General features: G+C 38.5%; 1 protein-coding gene and 1 long non-coding RNA gene across 4 annotated transcripts in view; both read left to right on the forward strand.

The window, feature by feature from the left end:
• The window catches only part of Kcnip4 (potassium voltage-gated channel interacting protein 4), a 1,150,698-nt gene that overhangs the window by 63,960 nt on the left and 1,079,377 nt on the right, over positions 1-7,361 (forward strand).
• Positions 1-7,361, forward strand: part of LOC134481849 (uncharacterized) — a 120,559-nt gene that overhangs the window by 63,508 nt on the left and 49,690 nt on the right. Inside the window, exon 1 of the long non-coding RNA XR_010057709.1 lies at positions 1-5,516. This exon is cut by the window's left edge and continues 63,508 nt beyond it. This is a non-coding gene — a long non-coding RNA (uncharacterized LOC134481849). The remainder of the gene's footprint in view (positions 5,517-7,361) is intronic.

Genomic DNA, 7,361 nt, shown 5'->3' on the forward strand with positions numbered 1-7,361 from the left:
GCCTCACGTGGGTTTGTTGCCTTTGGGTTTTCAATCTGATCAGACTTCAGCTTTCCTCAGAAACTGTTTCACCTAGTGACAAGACCATGACTCTATACATCTCTTCTTCTTGAGGATGTACACTTTAAAAATCAAAACCAGAAACAAAAACCAGAATGTTTCTATTCCCCTAACTCCTTTGCAATAAGCTTTATGGTGCAGGAACATAACACAATTGGTGGTACATGACTTTACTCATGATGTTTCAAGGCAGGGAGAGACAGAACCCAGGTCCAATTTCCAGCATCCACATAGGAGCTCACAACTGTCTATAACTCTAGTTCCAGAGGATCTGACCCGTTTTCTGGATAGTAGGTATTTGGATGGTACACAGACAAACATGTATGCAAAGCACCCACGCACATAAAATAGAAATAAATAAAATAAAAAAGAAACAAGCCTCAAAGTCCTAGTGTCATTGTAGTTCTTTTAGAACAAAAAGATCTTCCTTCAGAAATGAAGACAATGGGCTGGTATGGTATTTAACAATAAAAGATAGTACTTTAATTGGATCAGTGCTACTTTTGAAACAGGCAAGTATTTTGACAGCTTCACCATGGAAAAGCCTGGGTCCTGTAACTTCACCTCTGGGTAGTGTTCAGCTCACTTCTCTATCCATCCCATTAGCTGATAAGGGCTTTTCTGAATAAAAGCCTGAAGCTTCAGTGCCATAAGGAAAAGTAGGATGTTCTAAACACTGCATTGTTTAATGGGTCTTTTTTTATAGTCAGATTTCTGGGATTAAAAACTTAATAATTAAAAAAAGAACAATAATAAAACAAAATTAAACAATGTATTTAAATATAGAAGTCATATCTAAAGTCATCTGAGCTTTAAAATGGTAAAGTGATAAATTGCTGACAGTACTGTTTATTGTGAAGTTGGACATCCCCTAAGTTTCAGGATAAGAGCAGAATATGAAGAATCTACAGAGGAATGTGTGTCTTTAAAGCATGGTGGTGGTAGATTGAGAAAGGTGAACCCATGGTGGGAACTGAGACAACTTTGATTAATATAGATACAAGATATAGTGCATGTTTGATCCAAGACAAGCTTTGAACAGCAAGCAGCACCACAGCCTTCCAGACAGAGACCCACTTCCCTGTGTAGATTTGAATAATTCTCTGGAGGATGAGTCATTTTACCTGTTTTTCTAGGCCATTGCTCAATATCTACTTTGGGAGGGGCTGACTTGGGGAGAAAGTTTAGGCCTTTCGTTTCTTTCCTAAACCAGGATTTGCTATGTAACCGTTGCTTGTGCAGAAGGATAAGGACCAGAGGACCAGAGACAGAATCAGGGCTAGAGAGCACCTGGTGACCAGAGGGAGGCATCTGCCTGAGATTAGGCATCTGGTAAGACTACAGGAAGTCCTGAGTCAAAGTAAGTGACTGTTAAAACCCAGGTGGACAAAGAGGAATCCACAGAAAGGAAGGGTGTGTAGTAGTAATGGCCAAGAGCCCCAAGTTCAATGTGACAGTTGTGGGGAGGAAAATTAGAATAAGATACAATGTAACTACGTAACAGATGGCAGTGAGAACTGATTTGGGAGTAGCATGTGTATGCCATGAAAACACAGACCATCTCTGTGGCCTCTCCTTATGACCTGCTAATGTATTATCCATTAAATAAGAAGGGTTGCTCCATATTTTATTTTAAGGGATTGATAGTTAACTGGCTGATACTGATCTTTCTCAGTGTTATTTTGCTGACCATTAATTCCCTTTGATTCCAATCCAGGGAATTACACTGTGCCTGCTTGAGTGAGTAGTATGCAGATCCTGCTCTATCACTGCAGATCTGGGAGTGTGCAACATAAGTCATCTAGCTTTCAGCCCCCCAGCACACAGAACATATTTGCTTTTATTGTGTCTATCAAATCAATGAATGCTCTGACCATTTTCTTCCTTTGAACTTTCATTCATTTTTTTTTCTGATGAAATATACATCAGAAGTTTTGAGAGGCTCCGTCCTGTCAGTCACTTCACAATCCAGTCCATTTCTTTTTCAAAAGCTTTCTTGAGGCAGTCTGCTTGAAATCTATTTAAACTTGTTTTTTAAATAGCATTTTATTTTGTTCTGTGCAGCAGGAGTATATTTGGCTCTAAATTAAATTCTACTCAAACAGCTCTCCTTCCTCTCACTTAGTCTTAGAGAAGAAGAGGGTTCCTCTTGCCCCTTGCTTTCTGCTTATTGCACGTCCTCTTAGGGCTAGACTTAAACGCCTTTTGGTGGGGGGACTCTTTACTTGGGACTCATCAACAGATCCAGGGCTCCAGTGATTTTTCATAAGAATAAAATCTTCAGGTACTTTTGACTAAGGAAGTATAACAAGTCCTGAAGAAACATAGAAACCATATACAACTCTGTAAAAATGGGCTGATAATGTTATATGTTAACACATTATAAGAGGTATTAGACATGTACATACTGAGGCATGATATTTCACAGCAAAGTTTATCGGCACGTTACATAACCTTTATTGTAATATTTTTACAGTGTCTCCTAGTAGAAAGAGCTTCTTCTCTACGTGCATATGTTCCTTTATTCATTTATAAGCATTGTTCTGAGGAGGCATTAAAAAAAACCACGAAAGGATTCAAAGTACAAGAAATGTTAAGAACTTAAATAGATTTTTTTCTGGTCTTTTTTTCCTCTCCACTTAAACCATAGTTTTAAAAGTCTTTTGCTTATCCTGAATTGCCCCCAAGTCAATAAACATTTTCCCTCAAATCCTATGATCTACTGTTTTCATATTGCATGCTGAGTAAAAGCATTTTAGTGCCAGTTACAAAAATGAACCAGACATTGAATTAGCACTTACTATAATGAAATCAGACCTGTGTAATTTCGATAGTGCAATTACACACATCTGAAAATTTGCAGTTTCCCTTTTCAGCACCAAATCATCAAAGCTCTTGCTTGGCTGTGAATGATAAGCTGTGTCTCTAAGTGCTGATCAAAGCGTTGATTTCCCATGACATAGAAACTTCTGCAGCTACTCGTTATTTATCAAGTGTCCATGACATACGAGAGACCGTGGAAATAATATTCCTTTGTACAAGCATGACATGTTTAACACAACACACGGACACAGTGTATTAAATGTAGTAATCCCAAACCACCAGTTTATCTTAAAGTTAAAAACAGTTTCCTTAGTAATTAATCTCAGATACACTTGGTTTTGTCTGTTTATTTGAATGAAATGAATTGGAGCGTGGGTCAAAGCCACAGTCCCTGTTGTCTCCAGATGACCCTGGATGTAAGGAGGAGGCAGCAAGGCAGCTCCTTTGGCAGTAATTAGCATTTCTAGTGTGAGGATGAAATGAAGTAGAAAAGGATGAGAACCCAGGAAGGCTCTAAGCCAGCATCTGGGTGGGCTCTAGTACTCTGTGACCTTATTTAGGTATCATTCACATCTCTAAATTCCCATTTTTCAAATGAAGATAACAAACTTCAGAAGTATTATGGGAGTTAAGGATTATATAGGGCAGGGTACAATGGTAAACATCTGTAATCTCAGGACTCAGAGGCAAAGGCACTAAGAGTCAAACCAGCTCAGGCCTCCTAATGAGGCCCTGTCTCAAACATTAACAGGAAAACAGTGGCAACAGCAGCAAGCAGCAGAAACAGCAAGAACAAAACTGCAGCTAACAGACTGATGGGGGAAATGCCTCTTGTTCTCATCAAGCACATAACTTTGGTGGCATTTGGCAGAATTCCTCTGACATATGTCCCATCCTTGCAATGAATTCAAGAATGTTGTCAGTTTTTAAGTTCTGATCAGATGCTATATGAACCCATAGAACATAACACAGTCATCTCAAGGAAATACAACGAAGTTAGAAGTTAGACACACACACGCACACACACACACACACACACACACACACACAAGTATGTATGTATATATATGTACACATGTACACGGGCATGCATGAATCAAACAAGGAATACCTCAAAGTAGTAATATCATTCCATTAATATATTGATATATGATGCTAAGATATTTTTTATTCATATCATATTAGATTTGGCATGAAATAAAGCAGTTGAAAAGAGTTCAGGTAAAGGTAGTTTTCCAACATACTAATATGTCAAGGCAGCAAATGTAGCAGTTGAGCTTGGAGAACGACAAGCAAAGGCATACACCTCTAATCCCCGAACTCAGGCAAAGAGAGAAACCTTGATGAAGCCAATTTATAGTACAGAGTGAAACCACCTAGTCTTCGCCTAATGCTGGAGAAGGGTGTGTCAACGGTAGAAGCTTACTCGGTGCGGCTGTACTGACTTGAACAATGAGACACCAGGGAGAGACCATCCTGCTTGGATCTGGAGCTTTCTCTGGAGGACTTCCATTCTTCTTCTGTCAAAGGAACCTTCAAATAACCTGGAAGGCCCAGAGGAGAGGGACTAAGAAGAGCTATCTAAACAGACGTCCCAGATGGATTTAAATAGACTAACAGATTAGCCAGTTGGTGATTACAGGCAGCTTGAGGTAACTCAAAGAAGAATGCTTTCATAGTGATTATTCCCAGGAAGCACTGACCATAAAAGCTATTGGTAAACACACATGCATACATTTGAGTTACATGTGATATCCCCACTCACCTCTACCCACTCCAAGTGGTCATAAGGCTCCCTTTAATGAGACGACTACTCCTTGTGATAATGTGTGAATGTTAAAGAAAATATGGTACAGCTCTCCAAGAGCCAACAATTTTAACCTTACATATCTTCAGTGAACATCAAGAGAGCCTAGAAAGCAGATTAACTTTGCAGGGGTGCGACTGCGGGGGAGGAGGGGATTCCAGCCAACCTGACAAGGGCCTCAGCCTTGTTTTTCTGCCTGCCTTGGCTGGGTAATTTCTTCAGAGATAATGGTCTCTGCTGTCCCAGAGCCTGCAGCATCTTTTACTCAGCTGCCATTGATTACTTCTAGAGTCCTATTCATTTGAAACTTTCTATTGATCTGTTTACAGAATTCACTTCAGGACTTATTTTTGTGACAGGCATGCTTTCAACAAGGGATTCCTGTGAGTCTCATTTATAATGTTGTTATGGCTGGCAAGGCTGTTGTATACTCAGATAAATTGTTACTCATGCTTGGCCATATGATGATTTTGTTCAGCAGTAATAATGCAGTGTTAGAAAAGTCTGCTCAGCAAATCATTCATTCACCAAACATTCATTCACCAAATATAGGCTGTATGTGGTTAGGCATTCTGGTTCATATTAGAGATGGATTAACTACCTCCAAGAGGCTATAATTTTCTTCTTTAATTCTATTTTAATAGGCTAGAAAAATGACTTCTCTTTAGATGGATTTCAAGGTCTACCTTAAGATCAGCAAAACAGCAACAACAACAACAACAGCAACAACAACAGCAACAACAACAACAACAACAACAACAACAACAACAGCAACAATAAAGTCTACAACTGATAAACAATGTGTTTTTACCATGGCCGAGAAAGAGTAGGTGTCTGGCTACATGTTCTCCAATGTACTCCAATCTGGATGCTCTGTGTATTGTATTGCACTGTCTCTAAGGACAGGGTGCTAGTTCTTTTTATTAAGAGGAAACCTCTGTAGTGAAATATTAAATCATATCAGATTAAAAGCTATCTTACTCTTAGAACCCTTTCAAAAACCATGAGTGGAATGAGTTAAAAATTAAAACTTTTAATTCTCTGATAATTTTGGACAGTTTGTATTTTTTCTTTTTCTTTTATTTCAGCGTTTGTTGTGCTTTGAAAAATGACACCTATTAAGTGATGGCCACCATCCAGTGAAAAAACTTTCTATTACCAACCATGTCTGAATCTTTTTATGAATGCTAACGTTAATAAAGCTTATTTCAAATTGGGCATGGCTGGAGTTTAACCCCCTGACCTCCTTATACACGAACATGAGCTTCAGTTGTAAAATAGACTGCTGTCTTCAGTAGTAGCATGGACATGCTCTAGATTTACAGAAACAATTGATATTTCACTTAAATGAGAATGACGATACTTTGCAATTTCAGAGTAATTATCACAATTCTTAAAACGTGTTTTCTGGTGTAACACCTTAGTAGCATCTGTCTTGATAACATGCATGAAATCTGTAGGCATTATAATTTATAATTTATAGACATAAAATGGATGATTTCATGAGAGCTGAATCAATTTTCTATTCTTTACTAAAGTAGATTGTGACAAGTGGCTTCTAAATGATCCTTACTATTCCTTTTCTCTCTTACCATTTGTTTTTCTTGTGTTCTGTATTAAAAGAAAGGAAGGAAGGAAGGAAGGAAGGAAGGAAGGAAGGAAGGAAGAAAGAAAGAAAGAAAGAAAGGAAGGAAGGAAGGAAGGAAGGAAGGAAGGAAGGAAGGAAGGAAGAAAGAAAGAAAGAAAACAACTCATTTTGATCACTCGCTGTTGCTTCTATCTTTGTCCTGGAACTAAGCAAGAACATAGTCATACCTGCAATGACTGAAATCCCAGATACTTTTCTGTAGGATATGGTTTCTGCACTGTGCTGTTTGGAAGGAGAATGTCTCTCCCACTCTTGTATATTTGAACATTTGATCCCAACTTAGTAGAGTTACTTGGGAAGAATTAGACCTGCTACTTGTGGGTAAAGATGTAAGCTTGCAGCTGTTTCTGCTAGCTTGCCCTTGCTCTGTTTCTATAAACTCTAACTCACCTAATCTGTAAACCTAATCTGTAAGTAGTTTCTTTTTCAGATTGTTATGTTCGTGGTATTCCGTCACAGCAATAAAACTGTTACTAATATAGTAATCAAGATACACAACTCCCAAAGGATATGATGGCAGCCTGGTAGATAGAATGGATTGGGTCCCCTAGCTGGAGTAGGGACTTAGAAACTCATAACTTAATTGTTTCTTTTTCCATACAAAAGGGGGCAAATTAATTCCAGGAATTCACTTAAATCACCAGTGAATCAAGGAAAGATCTTTAGGTCCCTGGGGCAATATAAGGTAGGCAAGCCTCTGGGGGGCATGTTCTTAGATCTTAATGCAGCAGCTTTGAAGAATGCAAGTAACATTGATGTGGATAACCTTTCATTAACTCTTTGTAGTCAGATGTGGTGTTCTCCCTTTCTTGGAAGGCTGTAGAGATTCTGCAGGGCAGAGAGTACATTAAATACATTGGGCCATTTGTTTAAAGTGAAGTTACAAATATATTTCTTTTTTTGACTCACTGGATAGAAAATGTGATGAAAGCTTGGAAAGAATTGATTTGGGGTGGGAAGATATATTTTTAGAATGACTCTGTCATCAAACATGAGTGATTTTTTCCATACTGTCTTCTGTAG

This window comes from Rattus norvegicus, chromosome 14 (assembly GCF_036323735.1).
Source record: "Rattus norvegicus strain BN/NHsdMcwi chromosome 14, GRCr8, whole genome shotgun sequence".
NCBI lineage: Eukaryota > Metazoa > Chordata > Mammalia > Rodentia > Muridae > Rattus > Rattus norvegicus.